This window comes from Leptodactylus fuscus, chromosome 2 (assembly GCF_031893055.1).
Source record: "Leptodactylus fuscus isolate aLepFus1 chromosome 2, aLepFus1.hap2, whole genome shotgun sequence".
Classification (NCBI taxonomy): Eukaryota; Metazoa; Chordata; class Amphibia; order Anura; family Leptodactylidae; genus Leptodactylus; species Leptodactylus fuscus.
The window spans coordinates 212,000,167-212,027,760 of record NC_134266.1 but is presented as its reverse complement, the minus strand read 5'-3'; the positions used below and the strand labels follow the sequence as shown (position 1 = coordinate 212,027,760).

The window sequence follows — 27,594 nt, the reverse complement described above, 5'->3', positions numbered from 1 at the left end:
TTGTGCAAAGATTGCAGAATGGCCCAGATTTACGAATAGTTCGGTAGTGCAAATAAGATAAATCTGGTGTATTTTCAGACTGTCTAGTCTATGTTTATACCACCTTTTAGCTGTGTAGAATTTTTCAGTACTATTTTGTCATATTTTTGTTGCATTGTGGCACAATTAAACCACACCCCTTTCAGAGAACCCCCCCTCCCCCCCACAAATCTAGCCTGCCAAAACATTTTAGACCAAAAACCAGACGTGCCATGTTTACGCCGGTGTCTAGTTGTAACCACAATAGTAAATCTGGGCTGATGTCTGTTGGTAAGTAAAAATTGCCTCTTATTAGGGGAATCACAGTGACTAACACTCTGAATGTGTGGCCTCCAGCCCCCCATGCATGTGCATGTACTTAGAGAGAATCTAACATACACCAGGGGGCACCAAATCAAATCTGTAATGGCAATGTATAGACATAAAAGCATTTGTTTTCAGTATTTCAGTGGGAAAAAAAGTAGTTTTCATTGCTATAGCCACAATTTTGGTAAACCTGCTAGCAGAGAGTGCACAGGTACAGATGTCTTCAGTGTGTCAGACCGTGTGACATGATAACTGTGAAACATTAAGAACACTTCCTGCGAATCACAGCATTGCTACGTATTACTGTATGACTTTGGGCAAGTCATCTTGGCAGGGATCAAAGTACACTTCACACATGAAACATGGATTTTGTGATGCTGCCAATCAAAGCCAATGCCGGTAAAGGTAGTGTCCAAGGCATTGTGCTTTGATGAAACATGTCTTTTTTCTAAATGTGTCTTAAACAAAAAGAATGTAGACAGAGACCTACTGTGGTTGCCAAGGACTCTGAACTCGATTTCCGAATATTTTGTTTGTTTGTTCAGATATATTGTATATTTTATATATTGTAGCAAAAGTACTCTTAAGTTACAACTGTTAAATGCCACACGTGAACACAGATAAATATTATTCTGTTTCCTACTGAGCTCAGGTTAATAAATAAAACATAATTATCATAAAGAAGTTGACAAGACTATAGATTCCCCCCCCCCCCCCCCCATAGTACTATGGGAGAGTACTGTCAAATCTGCAACAAGAAAATCTGCAATTCTGCAAAGTGGGACCTCAGTCTAAAAAGGATCAGTCTCTAAGTACACAATACTGAATGCCATACATCATTTCATGCTCCTGTTCCTCTGACTGGATTTATTGTTAATATCCATCCATCCAAAAGATATGTCCCTGGTGATTTACATGTAAATGAACTTGTAGGGCTCGTTCTTCATGCGGGCACAAAGGGAGCGGATTATGGTGCGGAATCCACGTCTTAATCCGCTTCCTCACAATGTAGTCTATGGAGACCACTAGCGTTTGTTTTTCCGCTAGCGTTTTTTCGCCTCTAGCGGACAAAAGAAACAACATGACCTTTTTTGAGGCGGATTCCGCATCAGGAAGTCAATAGAAGTGATTAGGTGGCAAAAAACGCACCCAAAAAAAAACACGACACAATTTTTTTAAGGTCAATTCACTGTCCTGGAGGGGAAACCGCCTGGTGTTTTTTGAGGCGGTTTTTACCAAAAAACGCTCCGAAAAATGCCTGTGTCCAAAAACCAGTTCAGGAAAAATAATAATTCCTGAAGCGGGTTTTTTTCCAGACCAAATTACACCACACAGTATTCACGTGTGAACTAACCCTTATTCAATAAGTGGGCTGGAACCTTTTGTTTGTCTCAAAAAAATAAATAAATAAATAAGGGGGTTACCGCCTACTGAAAGAGAGTTTACATATAACATATATCTTTCCAACGACTGAATGGATTTTAAGAATAGAGACTCCAAATTGAACAAGGGCACATCGAGGATCAAGTGATGTATGGAATTTAGCATTGTGTAATGTGGTGACAGATCCTCTGTTGATGCCAACAACATGAATTCCAATTTTAAAGGATCTGTAACTGTTATGACAAGTCTATTATGATCTGTTTGACAGATCCTTCATGATCTGTACAATCTGCTTCTTACCCCCAGCTGACTGATATAAACCTGTCAGGTATATGATCTTTTACTGGCAGTAGCACAGATTTGTGCTATTCTTTTCTGACAGCAAGCAATGGACCTGACAGAAAGGAACTAAGGCAAGTGTGAACTCAAACAACCCCTTTATAAGGTGGTCCTGATGTGTAAGTAGGTAAAACTTTGATGCCATAATTGACCTTCTTATAATCTTACAAAGGCTTCTCTGCCAGCCTGCCAATCTATCAAATTTAGTCAAAACAGTAAAATATAATAAAACCAATAAGGATATAGTAATAAACCCATCAGTGAACACCATAAAAACAAAACATTTAAAAATGCTGATGATGGAATAGTATCTCCCCCCCTTCCCCCCAGGAACCTCAAAAGCACTAGTAAAAGCTATGTTAAACCCTATATGTCCCCTAAAATTGTGTCCACCAAAATACAACTCTTCACCAAAGATTAGGCTCTGTTATGGCCTAAAAAAAAAAAAAAATATTTATTTTGGAAGAGATCTGAGATAGAAAATATGAAATGTTATTGCGCCTTAACGCTCCATCTACCCATGGAAAGGTTAAAGAAACGGTGCAGAACAGTCGTGAAAATCCTGGCCTAGTGGCTGGGACATTGAGCCCCGAATTCCCAAGATTTTAATAGAACTTTTATTTCTTGTGTAAACAAGCATTAAATAATACTGAGCGGTAAGTGAGTAAATCAGATTTGTAGTTAAATATTGGCATTCTAATGTTTAGATAGATGGGAAACCTGAACGTACTGTTATCTTAACATCTGCAAAGAATATTCTTGGCATTCTGTGCTCGCTATTTCCAGACTGCTGTGGGCTTTATCAGGTCAAGATGCCAGGGAGCCCCTAATCTTCACTTGTCTGACCCTGAACAGCTGCTGACACTTGGAAGCCTAACACTCTAATGTACAAATGCATAAAGTATGTTGTGCATACTGTAGTGGCTCTGACCACACACAGGCCAGCTTGAGGCCTTCATGTTCTGAAATATGCTGCAGCCTTGTGATTCTTAAATTCATTACAGGCATCAGATTCACAGTGTTTTCTTAGCTAGCTTACTCCTCTCTCCACATTCAGAACACATGCATTCTCAGTGGATCATATATTTATGGTGGGGGTCTCTGTTGGCTGAACAAATGTTCATTCTCATACAGGTCAGGTCCCCTGTGCACAGTTATGCACCCCTTGTTTTCCAATATCTCACCCTTTCGTCTCTAGTGACCACTAAGTTCATTAGCTTAGGCATTTATCAGCAATGTAATAGACCATAGATGCTGCTGTTGGGGTAATAAACCCCCCAACCTACTGAGTGCCTGGGCATCTGATATACATATCTGCCCCTGGATTCAGCAATAGCTTTTCAAGTGCATTGCCACTATTGGAATATCATCATATATAATGTAAATTTATAAGCGAGCGGAGTTCTACCCTATGTTACTTATCCGTATGCTTTTTCCCATCATGTTTTATTTAATGTATTGTGATATCAGCAGGCAAAACAAGCCAAACTGATCATGTGGTGCCTATATGCAGCATAACACTACTGACAGATATAACTCCATGGGGAGACACTATAACCTGTGAGATAGAAAGCTGCTGTATGTTATGTAAATCAGGCTACTGCCTGTGCAGAGTAGGAAACCAGATGGACATGTGTCTATAGGCTTACATGTAAAAATATTAGCTCTCTTACACTAAATTCATAACATTTTTTTTTTCTTTATTGATCAGTGATTTTGAGCAGTAAAAAAAATAATGTTGTTATAGATTCAATATAGTGTGAATGTGTACTTGTATATACAAGGATGCGGCAACATTTAGTAGGCTCTTTGACATTTGTAAACAATAAATCTTCTCGCTGCATCAGAATACATTACTGCAACGTTTACTAGTCTTTAAACGTGAAGCTATTCGCATATATTTTGATCGACTTTCATGAGCGTACTTGCCCGGGCAAGGTCAGATCGTTCAGGCGGGCCTCTACTCTAAACATTTTATCTATAGAACAGTAGACGATCAGGCCTAGACCCACACTGTATTTTGCATGGGGTCTGTAGGAACCAGCTTTAATCTGTTCCAATTAAATGCAGCCTTGTCAGATGGGAGACGTGTACCACAAAGATGGAGGCATTCATCACCTTCAAACATACAGTGTGTAAAGAAAAAAGTCAGCACAACCTAAGAAAGTGAAACAAATGGGCAGGTACTAATTTGCTGTGACTGCAATGCAAGAAAACAAACTTCTGCATTCTCTGGGTGCTGAAATATGTGCGGCCGCTGAATCTTCAGACTACTCCAACTTGTGTTACTTCTATATTTACTATACCTTAAATGTGAGATTCCCATATGTACATGTCTGAAATGTGCAGGGGGCACACAAAGATGATATGCTGTTGCCTTTGCTTTTGTAACATGATACAAATTCTTTGAAATAGAGTAAAAAGATACTTGCTGGATGTGACAAAAGTGTGAACTGTCACCACTGTGAGCTGTAAGTGAGTGATGGAAACCTCAGGATATCACGATTTAATATAGTATATTGTGTATTCAGACCTGTTGATCCATAATAAAGTATTAGTTTTAAAGCAAAAAAAAAACATTGTTTGGATACTTAACACTGTACTGTACACAGACCTGAAAGTCAATGTAACCATTAAATAACCAATAGTGACTCCTCCATAATCACTAAAATTGGCCATGAAACTTATAGTGGATAGCTATTCCACCTTTTCCCACCCCCATACAAATGCATGTGTTCTTAATAGAGAGAGAGAGAAGTAAGAGAGAGTGGCTTATCTCCATGGAGAACATATATGTCCAAATCAAACTTGCCTGATCCAAGAACACCTCGCTCATTGGGGAAGAGCTGGAGACCCCAATACAACTTAGATGGTCAACTGGTTATGTTGATATTGACAAGTTGGGCTCACATTCCCCTAATATGTATGGTCTCACCTTTAGTTACAGCTGTGGAGTCGGTAAGCCAAACCTCCGATTCTTCTATTTTTCCAGAGCATGACTCGCTTCTCCTCCATCTTCTTCATAAATGGATGACAGCTACTGTCTGGCAGAGGAGCCACAAATTCAGTAAAAAACTAGTGATTGAGCTCCTTAGATAGTCAATATGCTACGATGGTGCATCTATTTTTACAATAATATATTGAAGCTGAAATTCGTACGGGTACCTTTTTCTTATAATTCTACCCAAAACTGGTTGTGACTCCAACTCCACAGCTCTGCTTTTAGTCCCTGTTTTCTATCTATCGAAAATGACTATAACCAAGTATATGATCCATTGGCGCCCTGTTGTGTAAACTAATACCTCAACACATTTCCTCAGTCTACTGTGTAGAATTTGTTGGACAGTTCCATGGCGGCTGCATTAGTTAGAATGAATAATCCTTACATACAGAAAATACTCCATTACAGTCAGAGCTTTAGAAAGTCTCAATGCGCCATCCATAAATGCTGCACATCCCTTCTTCCTGAATGGGTTTTGTCCCTACAGAATGTCGCGGTGTATGTATTGTTTGAGAAAATCTTTTGTTCTGTTTGCTATTGTCTGGAAAGGATTTGTGAGAAATAGGTCAGTCATGTGAAAGCAATAAAGTTAGCAGCAAGATGTCTTCCCCATATCCCATCTGGAAAAGGTTCTTCCAATCCTTTCTCTGACATCTGCTTAGCGCCAGAAAATGAAATCTCCCATGTGAGTAATTAGGCTATATAGTGTCTGGCTGAACGCGTTCCCCTCCCACCGGTTGTGTTATAAAATCCTTTATGGAGAAAATCCACGGCAGGCAAAGGGACGCTCCCAAAAGAGAGAAAAATGTGTTTACTGTGAGAAGAGCTAGAGCCATTGCACCTGCCTTATAATCTACCATAATGGCGTATGCCATCTCTCTCTCATCCATTCCTTGCATTTAGTCTTCTAAATGAGAATATGCATGATTTTACAATGTGTCACAGGCCTCATCTAGTTTTAAGAATGGTTCTGCCTAAATGCGTTTTCATGCTGGGCACTAATGCACATGCCCATTTAAAAGCATTTGTTGGCGCAATTACCTACGCGAAAGAGCCTTCCATGATTCCCTAATAAAGATAAGGCCTGTCTCTCTAGTGTATGGGTTGTGTCTGTATGAAACTATATTAGATTTATCCAACTGTATTTCAGGCTTGTTTTCTCCAAACTGGAAATAAGGAGTAAATGCAGACCTAAGCCCTTTAGGGGAAATATGGGCAATGATGGGATATCCTGTATTTGGAAGGAGCTAATGCTCCTTCCGAGTACACAACTAATGTTGAGATGTGCTTGTTGCAGTGATCTTGCCAATTGCTTCTGCTTAGCCCAAAAAGAAAAAAAAGAAAAAATGTTAGGCTTGGTTTACTTTTGGTCATCATAGGTTTTGTTTTAATAGTCTGTGATTGTCTCATTTTATAACCAAACAGGGATGGTCCTATTGATTCCTGTTGGATCCTTTATGTTTTCGTCTATCCTTTTGTGGTTTCAGGGTCAACAGAAATGTTGTTGAAGCACGCCATTGTCAATGGGAAAAGTTGAAATATGTGTAGGGTCTTGACGCGCAATCTGTTCTATGACTGCAAAAGCCTTCATGCATGATGGCGTTAGCACATTTATATTTGTCTCTGAGTTTGTAACATGTACAATAAGAAGTAGTTCGCCCACTCCATTATCCAGTATTACCACTACTGCTACTGGTTTTCATGCAATTCTTCCAGGAGTAACTTTAAAATTAGCAAATAGCTAAGAAAAGCCCAAGTGATCATAATATGGGAGATCCAGGAAGACTGAGCTGCAAATACATGGAATGATGCAGCTAAAAATATCTTTTACACAGGAAAAGAGCACATTCAGGAAAGCTGATTGCTGTCTGTGAATAGTATCCCATCAGCAATAACAGAACCTGCTGATGGGGCACTTTGAAATCACTAGAACTCCAAAGCAAATTAATAGGATCCATCAGCAAATGCATTGAAATCTTTGTAATGTGGTTCCATACCTGGCACGATAAATTGACTCACAGAGACCCTGCTGGTACATTGTATAGCATCAATGGGACATTGGGTGCCGTCTTGCAGCTTTGAGCCATCAATTTGGCCATGTGCATGACACCATGAAGATCCCACATTGTGAAACAAAGATAAAAAATGCATTGCATTTTTTTTCTGCTCCATTTTTTTGCAGCGTTTTCAATGATTTTTTTTTTCTTTTCCTCCTAGTAATTCTATAGGAAAACCATTTGAATTAATATGTGGCAAGAATGCAAGTATTTGAAAAAGTAGCTTTTCCGCAGCTTTTTTCCCACCCCTGGGATATGTGAATGAGATTAACCAAAAACTCATTCACTTTGCTGGTACTGTAAAATGCAGCACTTTTCTCTCCACTGCATTTCCATAATTGCCACAAATGTCAAAAAAGCTAAGGTTCCGCAATGTAGGGCTTTATACTGTCTGATATTCAGGACAGTTGTTAGGAACAAAGGTTCCTCCTACTAATGCTTGTTCCCCATAATTTCCCTAATTTTGTTGCAGATCTGCCGCACTATATTACAAAAGCCTGCTATCACACAAATGATCCTTTTTGACAGTTGTTTAAATTAAAAGAAACAAAACAAAAAAGACAATGTCTTAATGTATTTTTATTTTTGATTTGTTGTCAGACCATTTTATTTCTGCATTAGCGATAATTTTTAAATTATTATTTCACCATCACACATCAAGAAATATGTGAAAATGGGTGAAAAAAGGATTAACTCTCTGGGGTGGTGGAGGTAGAGGTTGGTAGAAGTCTGAGTGGCAAGAGCAGTGTTCCAGGAAGCTATTCTTTCATGTCATCTCTTCTCCTGGCTGCACCATTCCGTGCAGTCAGAGTTGATGCCCCCACTGCTATGCCATCACCCATCCTATTTGAGCACCAAGAACATTACTCCAGGAAGCTACCTACCATGTTATCCCATCTCCTGCCTGTGCAGTCAGAGTTGATGACACCATCCATTGCACCAAGTGGCGTAACTAGGAATGGCAGGGTTCGGTGGCGAACTTTTGACATGCGCCCCCCCCCCCCCCCAAAGACCTTGGCCGACCTCCTCCTACCCCCACATTCCTGCACACACTATTATGCCCCATAATGGCCCATGTACACCATATTATGCCCCATAGTGACCCCTCTACACAGTATTATGCTCCATAGTGGTCCCTGTACACAGTATTATACCCTATAGTGGCCCCTGTACACAGTATTATACCCTATAGTGGCCCCTGTACACAGTATTATAGCCTATAGTGCCCCCTGCACACACTATGATGCCCCATATTGACCCCTGCAAACATTATTATGCCCTATAGTGGCACCTGCACACAATATTATATGTGTAATACTGTACTAATAAGTGTGCTACCTGGGGAAGAAGTTGTTACAAGTGCCACAATCGGTGTCAGTGAAGGGTTGTCACACTCTTCAGAGACACTGAATGTGGCATTTGTAACCCCTTCGTCCCCAGGCAGCAGAAAGAGAAGCAGGTAGCTGCCAGGACAGTACTGTGTGCTGACAGCCTGCCCTGCACACATGGGTTAAACTCACCAGTCTGCACTGACGCTATAGAAGCTGCGCTGCTCTCTCCATAGGATGAATCCCCCGGCACTATCTTCTTCCTGCACGATGTCTCCGCCCCTCCCTCATTGTCAGGACGCACACTGAGGCTCTCCCCTGCCGAAACCCGACACCATAGGTGCCCTTGGGCCTTAAAAAGGAAATTTTTATTTTTTATTTCTTTTTTTGGGATATTAACTAGTGAGGGGGCCCGGGCCCCCTAAGGTATCAGGCCCTGTGGCAGCTGCTACTACTGCTACTGTGGTAGTTACGCCACTGATTGTACCAGAGCAGTAAGAGCAGTTCTCCCACACCCTCCCCAGTGCACCAATCTGCCTCATTTTCTTAAGACTTCAAAGTTGTTTTTATCCAAAGCTAGAACACTGTGTGTATTGCGCTCTGTAATGTGATGGTAACACGGTGGATATGCTGGTAGACTCCCTTTAACTTATTATATCTAGCTTGTCTTCGGTTCTGATGGATGTAGACCTGCCTTATTCCACTTGCATTTTACCTCTTCCATTTGTGTAATGTAGGGAATAGCTTTTTATCATGCGGCCGCTGGTAATGAAGTGATCAGTATAGTGCCTGGATCCCTTTCTTTGAGTCTAAATGGGCTCAGGGCTTTATTGTTTGTAGTATATGTGCCTGAGTGCTCTTAGCTAGCACACTGGTGTTTCCATCAGCCTTTCCTGTTTCGCAGAAACATTTAGCTGCTTTTCCCTATTTTCGAGTCTTTATGTATTGGAGCAGACTTTGCTAACAGCATGTTCACAAAAGTGGATGTAATCATTGCCTTTGGCTCCTTTGCTTTTGACTGCTGTAATTCTAGCAGAATGTCCGTGAGGGACAGATCTCGGGCTCCAAAGTCCCTTTTCTTTGTTCCTTGTTGTTGGAATACAAATACTGGGCAATGTACAGTGCTTAAAAACGGCATTATGAAAGTACTGTACCTCTATTACACTGCACATCGAGGAGCAATGTGTCACATTACGGCAGCAGTGCCCTACAGTCACAAGCCTTTATATAAATCATGATCATTTCGGACTTCTCTGCTATGGCAACCAAACGCCAGTGTACAAGAGCGATCAAACGAAATTTTAAGAGTTGGTCATGTGTTCCACTTCCACAGTCCTGTCTTCTTTACTGGTAATGGCTATCTTTTACTAATTGGACATTTTCTTCAAGTCTTTGCATCTCATTATTCTGCTGTAGATAGATGGCATAGTAAGTCAGGCTCGAAAAAAAATCTCCTACTGTGCTCTATGTGCCAAGTGATTTTTTTCTTTATCTAAGTGCTAACTACATTATGCCGAATCAAGATTACGGTCTGTGACTTTGCTAAGTTGGGTAACAAAACCATGTTTCTAATTGATGAACTGTTTGCTTTTTTTTTTTTTTTTTTTTTTATTTATTGGGAATGGGATCACACAATACAGATATACTTTTAGATTTCACTACACCCAATATCAGTGTCATGATAGATCCTTACATATCCCACTGACTTGTGATAAGTCCACCAGGTTTCTGATCCTGGATAGACTGGTGCAGCATGTTACAACATTCTGGTTAGCAAGAAACACTGAAGACCTGATATAAAGAATGGAAGTGAGAACAGATCCTTCCTTGCGAAAACTGGAATCAAAACATTAAGCAGGGGCAGAATTCAATTGATTGATTTGTTGCCTGTGCCATAGACCTTGTATATCCATATTTAAAGTGGGTCTGTCGCCACAATACACCAAATCAAACCAGTCCTGCAGATAGATAGGTTAGGGTGAACTGAATAACATGGTGTCTTCCACTTGTAAATCTGTGCCTCCGAGACCAAGATTTTTGTCTACATTCAAATGAGCTCTTTGTGGCAACAACAACACCCTCAACACCAGGGGAAAACAACATTTGATTCAGTTCACCCTGATCTATCTTTATACTGGGCTGGGTTGATATGCTCCATTCTGGTGACCAGGCTCTGTTCAAAAAGGTTTTTTGGGAAGTAGCATTGATAGCATATGTTTAGGACCCCTAGGCAGGCTACAGTACTAGACACAATCATCCTTCCGTCATGTCCAGGTCTTGGCATCATTTAGTAGGCCTTGCTTACCTACATCCAGCACCATTGGAATTTTTTCTCTAGCCCCTACTGTTCCTGAGCTGTTAGTTTTGGTGCCTTTTTATGTTATTTAGTCTCTGTTCTGTCAGGAGGGCAGTGTCAGGCAGGAGCAGACAAGGAGGGTGATTCTGAGCTCTGACACCGATTGGTGCTCTGAATCATGCACCGTTGCTTGATACTGCCCCTTGACAGTACAGAGCCTAAGTAGCACATCAGGCAGCAAAACTAACTGCATTGATTGTTTGGGAATGGTGTGGGCTAGAGAAAATAAAAATTCAACTGCACCAATATCAGTGGAGGGGCATCTACTAAGGTGTTGTTTTTTTTTTTTAATGTTTTTTTTTAAAGGTATTGTCGGGGATCAGCCGAAAATGTGGAAATATAGGGAGGGCGAGACACCATTAGATTATAATAAAAAAATACTTACCTCTGAATTTATGTGCTACGCTGGAACATCCCACTAGTCTTTATTTACTGGGTGGTGAGACTGGATGTGTCAGTGCTTTAGCCAGTTGCTGGCCTCAACAGTTTCACATGAAGCAGCAGGGAACCTATGACCACATTTAAAACTGACCGTTAGAAAGACGCTTCAGCCTTTTAGCGGTTGTGTATAGACACAATGACTAATGGCACATATAGTATTGTTGATGGGATGGCTGCGGTCACTAGTATAAGGGTGCATTCACACTGAGTAAACGCTAGCTTATTCTGAACGTAAAACACGTTCAGAATAAGCGGCGTCTAAAGCAGCTCCATTCATTTCTATGGGAGTGGGGATACGAGCGCTCCCCATAGAAATGAATGGGCTGCTTCTTTCACTCCGTGCAGTCCCATTGAAGTGAATGGGGAGTGCCGGCGTATACGGCAAGCTCTGCTCATGCCGGAGCGTACACGCCGGCACTCCCCATTCACTTCAATGGGACTGCACGGAGTGAAAGAAGCAGCCCATTCATTTCTATGGGGAGCGCTCGTATCCCCGCTCCCATAGAAATGAATGGAGCTGCTTTAGACGCCGCTTATTCTGAACGTGTTTTACGTTCAGAATAAGCTAGCGTTTACTCAGTGTGAATGCACCCTAAGGGTGCATGCACACCACGTAACGCCGGGCGTGTATGAGAGCCGTACACGCCGGCGTTACAGCAGGGCTGCCGAGCACTTCCCATTCACTTCAATGGGAGCGCTCGTAAACGCCGCTGTTACGAGCGCTCCCATTGAAGTGAATGGGAAGTGTTCGGCAGCCCTGCTGTAACGCCGGCGTGTACGGCTCTCATACACGCCCGGCGTTACGTAGTGTGCATGCACCCTAAGACTGTCCTTGTGCAGACATCAGTAAGAGCTAGGAGGGCTCAGATAAAAATGGCAGGCTAGGTACCTTACCACACGAATAAGCGTCGCCACGGACCGCAAGATGATATAAATAACAGAAATTGATTTTATTTCATGTCACAAATAACCCAGACCAAATGACACATCGATGCCATTTAATAAGAGGCGTACACCTTTGGCGCACCATTTCTGTAGTGATTTGGTAAAAGGAAAATGTTTGTTTTGGTACCGTGTTAGCCAGTGGTTATGAAATATGGAAAAAAAAAAAAAAAAAAACCTTTTTAAGTCTTCAGTAGGTGATACCTTTTTTAATGGCTAACTCATAATGATGACAGAATATGACGTTTCGAAGCTTCCTCTGAGCTCCTTCTTCAGATATATCTGAATATAAGCTTCGAAACGTCATATTCTGTCATCATTATGAGTTAGCCATTAAAAAAGGTATCACCTACTGAAGACTTAAAAAGTTTTTTTGTTTTTTTTTCATATGTAGTGATTTGTAGATTGTAAGCCTTTGGGCAGAGTTCTCTTTCCTACTTGTATCAGGTTAGTCCTCTTGTTAGTTTTGTGTTTATTATAGTTGTTGTTGTATTTGTATTATGTAAGTAATCCACTTCATGTATGTACAGTGTCATGAAATTAATGGTTCCATGTAAATTAAAAATCTAATGTAAATGGAGCTCTTAAGAGTATTTCAGGCAAGGTAGGGTAATGTTCTACATGCTAAACATTCACTTAGAGTCCGCTAGGATTTCATTGGCGTCTGTTGACAACTCTGATCTTCTTTTTTGCACTATATCTTTATTTTTCCCAGGTATCCACTTTACTAATCCTGTTTAAAGATGATAGATTATGGGTTTTTCCTGGTAATGTCTTAAGATAACCTGGAGATGCTGGTCTTTAGGCCTGCCAATTAGTAAGACGTTTCTCCTCCACAACATGTGTTCTGTTTAGGGAGTTAACATAACTGGAGATATTTTAGAATCTCTGCGGTGTAAAATGAGGTTTACTGGTCTGTGTCTCTTTTCATTATTATTCCCAGGCTTGTAGTTAAGATGCAGACAGAATATGCTAAAGAAAATGAGAATCTTAACATTTTATTAACAGATGCATTGTTCAGAGATGCTTACAGTGATTCAGTCTTTCAGCACTGTGTCTGAACGCTGCACTTTATTGTTTTATGTGTTATATATATCATAGCTTATTTTGATTAATATGAAATATTAGCGTCTTCTGTCTTTAGGTTTATCATTCCCATGACACATGTTGCATGGCTTTGGAGTTGGAGGGCAGACTCATACATGGGAATTTACTTTTTGGGCAACTATAATTGGAAAATGGGCAGGTTTTGCACCTTAATGCAGCTGTGCAACAGTTCAACACAAAATTGAAGAAATGGTGTTTAAGGACTTTTGCTCAGTTTTTTTTTAAAATTCCTTATATTGTAGTAATGAGCAATGATATGCTGCACAATGTGAATAGAGCCATAGTTCCATCGCCATATCATGGCTTTTACGAGTGGGAGAAACTATAGGCAATATTCCTAGATGCACATTCTCAACTATTAAAATGGATCTGGAGTAGGAGCCAGAAATTATCTAAAAAAAATAAATTATAGGCTGCCATCACACACAGTTTTTCAATGGCGTTTTTAACTTGTCTGTATTGCTTTTAATGTTTGTGGTATTTTTATTTTTTTTTGCAAGCGGTGTGTTTGCAGTGGTGACATCATGTACATCAGTGGCTGTAGTGATCACGTGAATCACTAGCTAGGTAGTGATCCTGTCATGAATGGCATGGACCTGCTGAGACCAGTAATTGATGATCATGATGTCATCACTACGGGGCCAGCAGAAACCTCTTGAGACAGGGCGCTTAAGTGCCAGGGGATTTATCATGTAGATAATTCTCTTACTCTTAGGCTGGTCTTACATGGCGGTCATGTAAGTCCGCAATTGAGGGTTATCAATTGCGGACACATTATATTCAATGTGGCCTCTTACACCACCAGATATTTTATCCGTGGTGTGGCCGGGCTGCAACCGTGGTCCGCAATTTACAGCACATGTCTGTAATGGCTGTGAATTGTAGCACTGCACGGACTCGCCCATAGTATTCTATGGGCGAGTGCGGTAGAACACGGACATCTGCGGAGTCTATGTTGCTGATCAGCAACTTACGGACTGTACATTCAATACGGTCGTGTAAGACCAGCCTTTGTAAGATTTTGGTAGATCCTAGATAACCACTAAACTGAGAAGGTATGCAACTTATGCTGCAATAGTTTGAGCAGTTTTACAACTTTTTCTCTTAACCTTCCTACCCAACACCAAATAGTGAATTGATAATGCAATGGCAAATACTCCAGTATAGGCCTGTAGGATAAGTACTTTTAGGACCTGTGCACCTAACTTAATAAAGAGTGTATATATATAATTTATATTTTTTTGACAGTCAAAGTTTTGAGTTTTTGCAATACAGTTAAAACAGCAGGAACAACAATAATGAATAGGAAGTAGGGAGGGAAAAATAGTATGGGGGGGAAGCAACAGGGGGTCTCCCAAGAAACCGCAGGAGTCTGGTTCGGAAATTGTCAGGAAATAGAGGAAGGCGCGTATTATGTGGAATGATTAGAGTTGTGACCATTTGTTATTTCATCTAATACCAGCTGCCATTACTTTTTACTGCGTTATGGTGAGAAATGTGCTTGTTCTGTTTTTTTCTCACGGTGTCATTCATCTAGTAATAGCCTTGAATATTCTAAGCCTGAGCAGATTTGCATTCAGTAGGAAGAACATAAGACATGAAGTCACTCTACTATTTTTAGCCTGAATACATGATCTCATCTATGTGACAATGACATAAGATGGCTGTACATCTATACACGATGTAAAAGAGGCGCGTTGCTGCTACTATCTACTATACTCATCTTTCTGGTGAAGAGGAGAGAGCTAGTCTGTCCTGCTTGCTTAGTACAGGCGTGCTTAGGCTGCGATCTCTTCTTGTTACTCTCATTATCAATCCGCTCATCGACCGACTGAAGGGAGAACATAACTTTCCTGTCACTGGGATTCGCTGACAGGGGATTTTGCCTTTGCAGAGGTTTCACTTCTCTTTGTTTCTGGAATATGCATGAAAAAGAAGATGATGTAAGCTCTTCTGTTCGTTTCCTCTGTGAATTCTTAAAGAATTTTTAATTTTCTTATCCTCTTGTTGCTTTTGACTGTTATCTGAGATTATAGTGTGCAGTCATGCTCTGCAACATCTAAAACTGGCAGAAAGTGTCTGGAATTTGATATAAGTGTTATCAATGGGAAAACTCAAATAAAACGCCTGAGTCGCCTATTGCAGTTGTTTAGGAACAAATCTTACAGATTTTCTAATGCCAGTCTCTCTGTCTACAAAGTAGCAGTGTGTGTGGACACGCTTGTGGTCAAAATTGCCATTTCTATAACCTGCAAACAGCTAAGGTAAGTGGTTGTCTTACAGTCACACCGGACAGGTGATAAGTGGGATATTCCTGGAAGTGCCGCCACTGATACCCCCTCTCATCGCAAGAATGAGAGTCCCATGTTCCCATGTTACCTGTTTGACTGTGGTAATGGTTACATACGTGTTATGATAGTTGTGTGCTGTGCAGCTCTCTCTGTCATTCCCCTAGAGATTGATTACAATTTGTGTGTGGGGGGGGTCTTGGCTTTGCAGAGCCCTGTTGTTTTGATGTGTGACTTCAAGTAGTAACAACTTCATAATGCATTTACCCACCCAACTGATTTTGTGACGCACAATATTTTATGGTGATGGTAACTTTTTTTAAATTAATTTTATTACATCAGTCGTGTTATATGTAAACTACATTTTCTTGCTGACATAGTTATGGTTTTAATTGTTACTATTATGGAGTAAATACATATTTTTATTCCTTTGTTAGGTTTTGGGAGGTTTGGTAGGCAATTAATAAATCCCAGGAGGAAAACCCCTTTAAGTGAACTGAATGACTGACACTGAATCACATCACTCTTCTAAATAATATAGAGTAGCAAATTGGCATTTCTTTTACTTTATATTGTTAGTCCCCTGCAGTACTTTCTGGGTAAGTATTGAGAACCAATTTCTTTTTCAGCAGCATTGCTATAGACTTTTGTGTTAAAAATGTCATTGAGCCGCTGCTCTCTCGCTATTATGAAAACCAAATCTACCTGGAAGAGCAGAGCTCACCATTTTTTTTTTTTTCCCATTATAGGCCTCTTTATTAGGAATCTTCTGGTCTCTTCACTTTAGGAGCAGTCAGCAGTTCATTACACAGACTCCCGCTATTGAAAGTGATCATAGCCAAAGCTTCCTTTTTAATAAGTTTCATCTGTATTCACGTAGATGTCATTTTGCAAATGGGGATGCTGAAATTACCCTTTTTTCTTTTTATGGGAACTGCAGTTTGTTGTTATTTTTAATGATGTATACTTTTTTTTTTTTTTTTTGAAGTTTTAACTTTCTGAATGCTACACAGTAGGATATGCTGTGATTTTATAATAGGTGGAGGTCTGTCTCCCGGGGATCCCACCATGCCTGAGAAATGAGAGGGTTTAGCAATGCATTCTGTCTTTAAATTTCCCCTGCACAGTGATACCTCGAGCCCCTTGCTGTGCAGAAAAATGCTGTGTTGCCCCACTTATGTGAACAGGGCTGATTGTGTCCAATGTGTAGTCAGACTGGTCACCTCTTCCTACATTGCTTTTATTTGCTGGATCTGTAGGGTTGCCAGAGGACAGACCTCTACTGTCCTATATTGATGCGAAGTGGGAGTACCCCTTTAATCGGTCTCTGTATTTCTGGGGTTCTGACTTATCTGGATTTCTGTCCTTTTCTATATAAGAAATCTGTGAGCGAGAAGTTAAATACCATAAGTTCAGAAAGAATCTAGATTTTGTTAGAGTCCAGACTGACCCTTAGGAAATACATGTGTCCAGAGAGCAGTCTAATCCAGTGTCCTCTTAATTTAGCACCTCAATACAAGTCACAGCTCCCAGATTATCAAATCTGTTATTGACTGACATGTTTTAAAAGGGTCTTCCAGTTCTTGTTTTTACCCCATAGGGAGCCTTAAAATTACAAACATCTGTCTGGTTGGGGACCAGCAGAGATTCTCTGTTGGGATCCCAGGTCTGTTTTTACCTTGTGCTGCACACCAGTCAGTCAGTCAATGGTTGTTGCTGATAATCCTTTTGAACAGAACTTCTCTGCTTTGCCACTTCTGTCTGACGCACTTCTGTGTGGGCCAAAGGTCAGGAAGACTAAGAACCCAAACGGAGATACTCTGCTGGATCCCTGGCTGAATGGACAGAGGAGTATTTAGTATTTGTTATTTAAGCTTCCCTATGGAGTAAAAAAAAGAAAGAAATGAAAATTTTCAGACATTTATGAAATTGGACATGTCACTGGCCTTGAATTTAGTTAAGGATCCCAATTTCTCATGAACCCAGCTCAATACACTTGCATAACATGTTAGTAAAAGCCTTGACTGGGACTCTTCTAAATCCCTTCTATGCTGTTCTAGGGGTTGTTAGCACCACAGTGAGTGCACCCTCTTTGTGTCAGCTGCATGCGGGGCATGGCTGCATCTGCACCCGTTTTCTGTTCCCTGTTAGAAAGGTGTTTTAAAGAGGACCTTTCACCATTTTGCCCACAGGCAGTTCTATATACTGCCGGAAAGCTGACAGTGCGCTGAGTTCAGCGCACTGTCGGCTTTCCCGATCTGGGCCCGGTGTGAACAGCTTATGGTCCCGGTACCGTAGCTCTTCTATGGTCAGAAGGGCGTTTCTGACACTCAGTCAGAGACGTCCTTCTTCACAGCACAGCCAATTGCGCAGTGCTGTAAGAGCCGGGAGGAACGCCCCACTCCCTCCCTGATAATGCTCGTCTATGGACGAGTACTGCGAGCAGATGGAGGGGGGAGTTCCTCCCGGCTCTCACAGCACAGCGTGATTGGCTGTGCTGTGAAGAAGGATGTCTCTGACTGACTGTCAGAAACGCCTTTCTGACCACAGAAGAGCTACGGTACTGGGACCATAAGCTGTTCACACCGGGCCCAGATTGGGAAAGCCGACAGTGTGCTGAGTTCAGCGCACTGTCAACTTTCCGGCAGTATATAGAACTGCCTGTGTGCAAAATGGTGAAAGGTCCTCTTTAAATTTCCAGGAATGTTAACAGAGGAATGTCACACCATAGAGTTTTAAGTGAAGTAGGTACCCCATGATTGTTGTTGTATAAGTATATGCTAAAGCGGGGAGTCAGGAGAGCAGACAAGTTGTCTTCAGGCTGCTGCTGGGAAGTCATCATATGTGTAATTTTATATCATGACTCTTCTAGATTTCCTTTCTTGTTTGTTACCTGATACTTTATCTTTTAATGTAAGCTGTGTATTATTCCTGTGATTTCATTTTACCCCAGGAGAAAGTGAGTGGAATTACAGTAATATTGGTCTAGAATGAAAGCAGCCTTTGTAGCCTGGCCTCTTACTACATCTGCACTCAGGGTCAGGGGGATAACACTCCTTGAGGAGTCGGCACCTTGGCAGGCGTATGGAGACTTGCAAAGCCATTTTTGCTCCACTAGGGGATTATAGGGAATATGCAAATCTGTTTCCCAGGATGCAATTAGGAAAACAGTGCCTCTGTAAGCTGCCTGTTAGGACAGCCCGCTTAACATCATGCATGACTTTTTCAACAAGCCTAATAACATGATGTGGGGTTATTGCCAAACCAGTATATCCATTCCAACATGTCCTAACAGGCAGCGTACAGAGGCACAGTTTTCCTAATTGCATCCTGGGAAACAGACCTACATCTGCACTGTAAGCAATCCTGTGCAGGGCTACATCTGGAAACCTAACCTTATTTCATTGGGGCGTTAAATCTGTTGTAGTTTCCATTGTAATTGTAGCCGTCACTGCTTCTCGTCATAGCAATTATAAAGCTATCCTAGTGAAATGGTGAACTGTACAATGCTAGGAGCCTGTCCTTTCCGCTCAGGCTGGTTTGATATTAATGAAAGCAGCCCACGCCCCAATGCTTTACGAGCCGCTCTTCTCTAAAAAGGTAATCTTTAGAGCGCTTAAAGTGGCATTTCATCTGCTCCGGCAGAAATGTAACCAGGCGGCCTTCCTGGTGGCAATGGCCCTTAAGCAGAGATGCTAATTCAGATATTTTTCATGAGTTACTTGAAGGGAGAGGTCACACAGATAAGCAAGTGAACAGTATGAAGTGGTGACATTCAGCAAGTCCTTGTCACTTGCAGCTATTAGCATGCTCTGCCTGCTGTTATGTTTTATTGCCTTGTGTGCTTGCCTTGACCAGGCTGGGAGGCTTGGCAGCTGGGAAGCAGTTCATACCACACAACCTATTGTTTCTTGCTCAAATGCTGTATGTTTTACCACTGCAAAAAATTCTCCTCTATCCCACAGCGCACCTAAAAATTTAGAGTAATGCATGATTTATGTTTCCCAGTTGTAGAGGTGTGACTGTGTAGGATGGAATTGGGAATTGTAACAGAGATTGTTCAAAACAAAAATCACACATCTTATTCAGTACGAGTTATTTTAAAATAGGACTTGTAAGTGATTCCCAAAAATCTCTCCAGGAAGCCAAGGGAAATGTAAATGTGTATAGTAGCACTGAATGAATCTGTTATTGTTGTATTGTCTATGTTACCTGCATCTAGTAGATGGTTATTATCGCACATGTGCAGGTAAGGGCTCATTCACATCTACGCCCGATCTCCGTCTGTCAGGTTTCCGTCTTCTGCAGACAGAAGACGGAAATCCGACAGACTGTCCGGCCGTGAGTGCCTGTGAGCGTTTTGTGCTGTCCGCAGCTAAACTGTTTTTTTTTTTTTTTTTTTTTTTTTACCGGGCACAAAGTCCTGCATGTCCGACTTTGTGTCCGGTTAAAAAAAAACAACAACTGTTTTGCCGCAGAGAGCACAAAACGCTCACAGGCGGTTACAGCCAGACAGTTTCCAAACCCATTCAAATTAATGAGTTTGAAAACTGGCTGCAGGTTTCCATCTCCTGCCCAGTATCACGCCGGAAACGGAAACCTGCATAACGGAGGCCGGGCTGCAGATGTGAACCCGACCTAAGGCTTCTCTCTTTACTAATTACAAAACCGCAAATCCATAGTCACTTATTAAATATGTGTTCAGACGCTGCAAAGTTGGCATGTGGAGGTCCACAATACCAGCTAGTGTGAATCTTTAGATCAGTAGTGCTAATACTTTAGTTTTAAGAAACGTTAAAAACATCTTATTAATGCACGCAACTGTGTTCCTCAATATGTTGCTCATAGAAATCTTTAGGTCCATACTCTACCTTTATACACTTATAGACAAAAAAAAAAAAAAAAAAAAAATAACACTTCCGGATAGAAATATCAGATTGTTGCAAAATCTTGCAGTTATGTCTTAGGCTAAGTTCACACTAGCGTTCAGATTTCCATTATTTGGTTCTGTTGGGGGATCTGAAAAACCTATCTGCTTAAAAAGCGTTTGCCTGCAGAAACCCATGGACCCCGGGTGGAGAGAAAAGTCTTGCTTGCCCTGCTGCTCTGGAAAAAGGCTCTCAAAAAAGGCTAGACGTGCCTTTGCGACACACACAAAAACATTTAGCCCAGCTAGCATTGGACTGAGAAAAGCAGGATGGTTGTTTTGACAAATTGCCCGCCAGTTCAGGTTTTTTAAGCCAGCTGTTTGGAGGTGTTAACAACAGTGATTTTGTGAGGACACTCACTGCATAGAGGCCCTAGAGAAGTAGAGAGGACCTATGATTCGCCTTCAAGAACCAGCAGCTGCCAGTTTCCTTGTCCACCATCAAGAGTGGCACTGTGAAAAGTCAACCCTCCTGTTACTATGCTCAGTTTACTGATTTTGGAAAAGCCATACATGTTTCTTTAACCTTTTGCCTGTTAATGCAATGGGGCGCGGAAGTGAAAGAGACCTAAGGGGTAGTTGATGAATATCAGATGGATGGGGTTTCTGATAGCTGTTCTCAGCAGCTGATACACAGAGAATAGAGTAGGAAGCAGACAGCTCTGTTCTATGTGTAGTGGCCAAACCAGATCAGCTCCCATTCATTTGAATGAGTGTCAAGAATCTCAATTCTGCCACTACAAAGAGAATAGAACTATCTGCTTAGGTAGGTAATATAGGGTCTTCAGGCCACAGATCTGATATTTAGTGATCTATCTTTTAAAATAGAAGGAGGAGTACAGGGCACCACTCAACTAATACACCTGAGGACGGGTGCACGTACACTAAGGGAACTGACCAAACTCCCAAGAGTGTGTGCTTAGAAAAAAAGTTTCGTAAGGGCACGCCAAAGTTTTTATCTGCCATGTATTTTATAAACGATGGTCACGTGACAAAGGGTGTATAATTCAATTATTCATAATTGCCAGGTTGCAACGTTTTGGGATCCTGAGGCATAGGTCAAATGATGAAAGATGCTGCAATATGATGGTGGGTGGTGAGCAGAGAGTGCTGTCTTTACAATAGGTTCTCTATATTTTAAACCTCTAAACCCCTGAATGATATGTTGGGTATTAATGAATAATATTAGTAGAATTCATAATGTATATTTGTAAATATCAAATAGGTTAGATTTTTTTTCTTGTTCCTTTCTCCATGTACAAATCAGCCATAGCATTTTCATTATTGTGTTGCAAAGTCTGATCCAAAGTCCTCCATTACAAAATAAGTAGATGCCACATAATATGTTTTGCTATGTGCATGAAGAAGTGTTTCTCTATGAGACACTAATACCTTACAATGCACTAAAGCTTGAGATTATTTCATCTTTACTACCACAGTATCAGTCACAGCGCTTACGTTTCACTTGCTCTGATATAGATCTTGTCTGTTGTTGTTAACAGCATATATAGGAAATAAAAGGTAAACCTACTGTATTGATCTACCAGTGCGAAACCCTCTATTGACTTGACTGTTATTGGGAACTTCTCTGATGCCGGTATCCTATTATTGATTTTTCAGAATTCCAATAAAATATGCCGAGTAATTTCTCCAGATTGCCTAAAGCTTTCACCCTTTGCAGTTGGTGCACACCACAGTATATATTGTATAGTGCTGCAGAATATGTTGGAGCCATATGAATAAAATATATTATTATTATTATTATTATATATTAACATGCTGCGAAGGGAAATTTACACTTTTTTTTTTTTGTGTGTGGCCTGAAAGGGAATGTTACATAAATTGTACAGTATCTATCATTTCATTTGACTATTCAACATAAGCTTCTGTGTGTCTGTAGATGAGGAGTAACACTATATCTGGCCATTTATATGATTTTGATTTTGCATCCATTTTCCAGTCCCCCGATTCCCCCCCCCCCGGCATTCTACATCTGTAATTTGTAGTTCTCTCTGACAAGGTTGTTGTAAACTAGCTGCCATTTTTTTAATTTTACCCTCCCCCGCCTCCACCATGAGTTCTGAGGCTCACAGACAACCCCTTTTTAAGTTGCTAAGATAACATATAAGCTATAATAGTTTTAGGGTGACAATAATGGAAGTCCTAGAGGTGGAACCCAACGCTCCTTTACATGAAGAGGCTGTGTTCCGCTCTGGCACACCACTGGGGGATCCTGAGGGGGAGAATACAATTAGGACTGTGGAATTGGTAAAGTAAACTTATGGCATCTCTATTTTTCCAAAATCAGATTCTGTCAGTGACCCCGTCTAATAATTAGTGTACATTAGTAATACTGTAGAATGATTAAAATCTAACATTTATTTATTCAATTACAATTTAATTTTCCTACATCTCTGTGAAGGAAAACCTATTACAAGCTATGTGCTTATTAGACTAATTATTCAATATTAATAATATACAATATTTAATAATTTTATGTTGGAGTTGGTGCATTTCTGCTGAGTCCAACTACAACCCAAACTGACATTATGATGTCACATGCCTGGGATAAAGTTTTGTTGTTTTTTTCACAGACCTTTAGCAAAGTAAGCGCTGCTCTGGAAATGCGATGGACAGACAGACTGTGTTTCCAGGATAACAGGATAAAACCATACTTAAATTCACCACGTAAAAAAAGATACTTTGATGGAATTCCTGTGTGGGGACTAATTTGGATGAACTACTACTTTCTAGTTCCAAAGTTTTTCTTTTATATTCTTCATTTAGAAAAATTCATATCATTTGAAGTAAATCTTACCAAGAGCACCAGCACTTCAGCAAAGTGCATTAATGTTTCACATGGTAAGATGGTTCAGTCTACTGCAAGTCTAGGTTAAGTATTCCGAACTTCCTGTATGAAAGATGATCAAGGATGTCTGTGACATTTGCAGAAATACTCATTCACCCATTGCCGTTGCTATGTGGTGGTTTGCATTTCCAGAGCCTCATTTTACTGCCATGCAAATCCCAGGTGCATTTTGTGGATGACAGATCGGACAATTTAGTAGGCTAGGCCATACATTTTAATAAATCCTCCCACTTTTCCTTCAATTTAAAAGCCTGTAATGAATCTGTTAAATCTTTTAGTATCACTATTACAACGTATAATGGAACATGGACAATGCTGCCGAGAAAATTTCTTCATTAGAATATTAGTTAAGTGGCTCTTGGCACAGTAATAGAAACATTACATGAATTTATAAAGCCATCTAAAAAATTAGCTTACAGTCTCTGGCAGCGATTACCTTTTGTCAATATAACAAATAACATTAAAAGTAGATTGAGGTATTTAGACTGAATAAATGTTAGCACTATAAAAGGAATCCTATAATGATTGAGTCTAGATGGTCTTTTTTTAGAGTAGCAGCACTAGTATTTTCTCAGTCCACATAGTGGTAAAAATCTAAGCATTGCATTATATTGTTTTATCCTTTGACTTGTTTCATGGAGACAACTACAACTTCAAGTTAAAGAGGACCTTTTACCACCTCCAACAAGTCTAGCTTTTACATCAATTTATAGCTGCTGCTCCACTGATTCTGGCGCATGTGCTGATGTCATACATTGTTAATATGTTGGAATTATTTGATTAAAAGGGAAAAAATATATGGTTGTCAGACACATATACTGAGGGGAATACTCCCTACTAAGGGGGAGTGTAGATGATTTCTTTAACATAGTATGAAATGCTGTTTTCCACAGTGTAAGTCCAACCCCATTATATGTCAGTGGAGTCTCTCTTATGACGCTGTGCTAAACATTCAGTTTATAGCCAAAAAACATGAGCCAGAACTAAATAGTACCGAATGTTGACAGAAGTTGCCATTCATGATAAACGGTACAACAAATCTGCAATGTACTATAAACAAAAAGCACACAAGATCAATGAATTTGTGGAGTCCTCAATGTAAACACATCCTTAAATTGTTTGGTTTTAACTTAAAATATATTTTTTGGCTTTTGAGCTCCCTTTAATACTTTCACTATGGGAACAATAGGAACAATACTTGAAGATTGTACACTTGGTAGCGCACTCCTGGCTAGTGATGTTATGTGGCATTTCTGCATCTCAGTCTTGTTCAAGTGAATGGAATTAAGCTACAGTACCAGTACTACACAATGTGGGGACCACCATGTCCCCCCTCCCACTCCCCCAGTGCCGCAGTCCCTTCAGACTGTTGAATGGCAGCAGTGCTAGGAGTCTAACCCCTCAAATCCAATATTGTTGACCGACCCTAAGGAAAGGTCACGTGTCCCAGAAAATGTCTTTAAATGCAGAAATGTGATATTGACATTCAGTTGACGCTAGGTTGACCTACATGTACATAGCAGAGATTACTACACTACAGTGTGTGTCTTTAAGTCCAAAAACTTTAGTAAATATGTCACTTTTACTGCAGATATTGGCACTAGCAGTCAATATATATATGACCTCCAGAATGATGATTGCAGGCTATTGTGGCATAATAGGTTATGTATGGATACTTCAACATTGTGAGAAGGCAAAGCCTCCCTTGTTATGTCCAAGATATCTACAAAAGATACAGTACAATATATTCTGCCTATCTTTACAGTATTTTTCTCATTGTAGGATTGCATTTACCATTCACATAGAATTATGTTTAAGGTCATCCTTTATGATAACTTCTACAGCTGTACCGAATACTTCTACTTCACTATAGTTAAGATCTCATAAAGGTGAAGGATGATGAAGTGCAGATGAGCTGGAGCACAATTGACTGCACATTTGAAAGCTCTTTTCAGATGAATAATACTGTGATGTGTTTACAGTTGTCTGCCCCTAAGGCCTTGTTACTGCATGTGTAGTGTAATTCACCATACTTTATAGAGACACATGTTGTCCATAGTGTAAGGCCCCCAGCTCTGTAAGGATCTTCATGGTTTCTACTGCACAAGGCAGCTGTGCCTCAAGACTGTCATTCTTATTCAGGCCTGGTGTTGTTAGCCTGCACAATTTGTGACATGCAATCTACCATCAAGGAAAGGGAGGGAAAACAACAATGCATACAAGTGTAGCCCAATAAATCCATATACAGAGGAGCAATGCCTATGTGAGGTGCCGTTTGGAATCCCATACAGAATTTTGGTTGGCACCACAGCTAGAAACTTAGCATCCCCAGGAGGGATGTCTTTCAAGACTGAGTGGCATTACTCATAAAGATATGTCTGATCAGTGCCGATCGGCTGCAAAGCATGCCCATCTGCAGTCATTCTACCCTGGCCTCATTATATAGGCTGATGCAGAGGACAAGTCGGGGAATGATCACTAAATCGGTTGTATCATCAGCATATATTTTTATTGGCCATCGGCAGCACAGCCCTTACTAGCCAGGGTAACGTACTACTGAAGGACAATGTGTATTTTATCATTTACTGATCATATACTATTGGACAGGTTAATTATTAGGAACGTATGCTTGTACAAGTGACCATTCCCCATAATTGCCTGCTAAATTGCCCTGTCTAATGCACATCCATTGGTGAAATATATATGTTATTACTCCATAGTTTGGGACATATTTATACTACCTCTAGGTTTTGCCCTGTTCTCTCTTTAGTTTTTTACTTAGTTTTGGTTCTATGTCATTTACATGCAAGTTACCAGAAGATTAGCATGGCCCCTGCACAAATATGACACACACAAAAAAAAGTTGCCATATAGTTCTAAATGATTGTTATAGAGTTTGTATTTGGGGTACGGTTTCTCCTGAGGGAGAAAGCACCATGAAGGTATAAGGATTCATATTGGTAATGACCCGGCAAATAGGTCTATTCATTAAAAAAAGAAAAAAAAAAGTTTTGCTTCTAGCGCCACCTGTTGAAATCTGGTCTTTGAAGTCAATATGTCAAACCACTTCCCCTGACTGTTTTTCTACTGCCTGACTTAGACTTGAACTCCTTCTCTGAAAGCCATGCTCAGACAGAAGCAGTAACATTCCCCAGGAAATAGTGAGTGACTGAATTCCTAAGAGCTTAAAGGGGTATTCCCACCTCACATACTCAGCAGTCTTCACTCTTGTAAAATCTTCTTTCTTCCTGGTTGCTTGCATCATTTGGTGGGCGGGGTTTCACAGGCAACCTGCCGTTTAGCTCCGCCCCCAAATTCACGTGTAGCTCCGCCCACCCACATTGGACTATGAAGTACAGGCAGCAGCAACTCCATTCTGTGTTACATACAGAGACTGCCTGTCTCTGCCATAATGAACACAATTGAATTAGCTAGCCTGATAACTGGGAGAACAGAAGAAATGAAAGCAGCTCCTCTCCCCTATCTGATAGCAGGGATCTAGGTCACATGGTGTAGACACAGGAATAGCTAGAAACACAGGCTCGCTCCCTGCACTTAGCCCCTCCTCCCTCCCCCCTCAGAGCAGCAGATACATCATTTGACTCAGGAGCAGCTAGGTCAGGGCTGTGGCCACAAAAAATTGAATAAAGTAAGATAGTGGACAAACAAAGCAGTTTTGCTGAAGCAGTGTATTTAGGAAAAGTCTTACATCCACATTAACCAGCAGTATAGATAGGATCCTTGTGATGGGACAACCCCTTTAAATGTGCAACAAGCTCTGTGTCTAATCATTTTTACTATTTTGATAATTGTATAGTAGAATTTAAAATATAATTTATTTTAGAATCAACAGGTTTTTTTTGAGTCCGCCCAGAACTGGCCTTGACTCTGAATCCATAGCCTTGGTTGGAAGGCAATGTCTGGCCCTTTAAACAGCCCTGGGACATGACTTGGATGTAAGCTAAACCAGATACTGTGCAGATTCCTCTTTAAGGGTGATTGTCCTTAAAGGGGCTCTATCAGAAAAATTATGCTGTATGAGCCCCACATATGCATGAATAGCCTTTAAAAAGGCTATTCAGGTACCGGTAATGTTATTTTAAACCCCCGTCCCGTTTTAAATAAAACTATAAAAAATAAAAAAAAATGTTAATCATACCTTATTGTGGGCTGTGATCCACGATCCGACGTCATCTTCTGGCATGCCTGAA

General features: G+C 40.6%; 1 protein-coding gene and 1 pseudogene across 1 annotated transcript in view; both read left to right on the top strand.

Moving 5' to 3' along the window:
• ENOX1 (ecto-NOX disulfide-thiol exchanger 1) overlaps positions 1-27,594 on the top strand; it is a 477,272-nt gene that overhangs the window by 139,717 nt on the left and 309,961 nt on the right. The gene's annotated exons all lie outside the window — the stretch shown is intronic.
• On the top strand, positions 26,162-26,261 carry LOC142196375 (U6 spliceosomal RNA; annotated as a pseudogene).